Source organism: Nematolebias whitei, chromosome 21 (genome assembly GCF_014905685.2).
Source record: "Nematolebias whitei isolate Nwh7 chromosome 21, NemWhi1, whole genome shotgun sequence".
NCBI classification, from domain to species: Eukaryota; Metazoa; Chordata; class Actinopteri; order Cyprinodontiformes; family Rivulidae; genus Nematolebias; species Nematolebias whitei.
The window spans coordinates 21,180,959-21,182,224 of NC_056518.1; positions in this window are offsets into that span (position 1 = coordinate 21,180,959).

Consider the following 1,266-nt stretch of genomic DNA (forward strand, 5'->3'; position numbering starts at 1 on the left):
TAAACACACGAAGTGCAAAAAATGTCATGATTTCTTTTACAATACGTCAGAAAATAATAGTTTTTCTTTAGAAGAATCACCGTTTTTGTGCTTTTGGAACCTTTATTTAAAACGAACAGCCAGTCAACAAGATGCTTTTTGTGCAACAAATTATTAAGTGAAACAAAACAACTATACTTTTCCACAACAGGGAATAAATAATGTGTGACCATCAATGTTTAGGAAGCAACAAGTTGACAAACAGGAATATGAAAAAAACAACTGAAATAGAAAAAAAAGAATAACCTTAAAATGTTAGAACAGTTGGAGGTGATTTCCCTTTACACAAAAACTACATTTAAAAACCAATCACTTCATTAAACTCTGTTGCTTTTGTTCTGTTGGGTCATTGTTCCTTTTTGCTCCCAGTTTTTGGGGACAAAGGCTGAAGCCGAGGCAGTGCTGCGTCCACAGCCAGACTGATTAAATCTGGATCCCTTGCCGCCTCTCTCCATGGTGCTGAAAGAGCCCTATATCAGATTACAGGCAGCCAGAATAGGACCTCAGCTAATCCATTACAATAATTGATTGACAGAGCATTGAAAGTGGTCCTGTAGTGAGCGCCAATTACAGTCATGTCCTGTTGCACTTCCAAATTGGCTCCGTTTGGCACGGCACATGGAAGCAATCACTCATGTGGGAAGTACAGGAGGCTTCTGATGCTAATAAAAATGATCTAATCTGAGTGAAATAACCAAAACACTCCCTCAGAGTCCCTGGTTAATGTTTAACAGAGAGCTCCAGCAGTGGAGAGCTTCAGGCCTCAGTTTGGACTCGTCCTCCTGTAGGTGGTGCAAAAAAGCCTGAAATATCAAACCCACGGGATCATCCTTTTATTGGGTAGGTGTTTGTGGGAGGGGGTTGTTGTTAAAAACAGGGACTTCACATTAGAGGAAAACACTAAAACATGTTTTATTTAAAACTTTCTCTTTTTTTTTTTAGCTGTGTGTCCTGCTTCATCCCTGTGGCAGCAAAGACCGAGAAGAAAAGGGGAGGAATCCTATAGGAGGATGTGGTCCAGGCTGCATTAAAGCAGACTGCAGCTGTATGCTAATCAGGCGCCGATGCTTCCCGTCCACGCAGGGCAGCACACGCCACTGAGCAAACACGCGCATGCGCCAAGGCAGCAGGGGCCTGTGCTTTGGCCTCTACAGAAATGATATCGGGTTAAGGGGGGATGGTGTGTGTGTGTGTGTGTGTGTGTGTGTGTGTGTGTGTGTGTGTGTG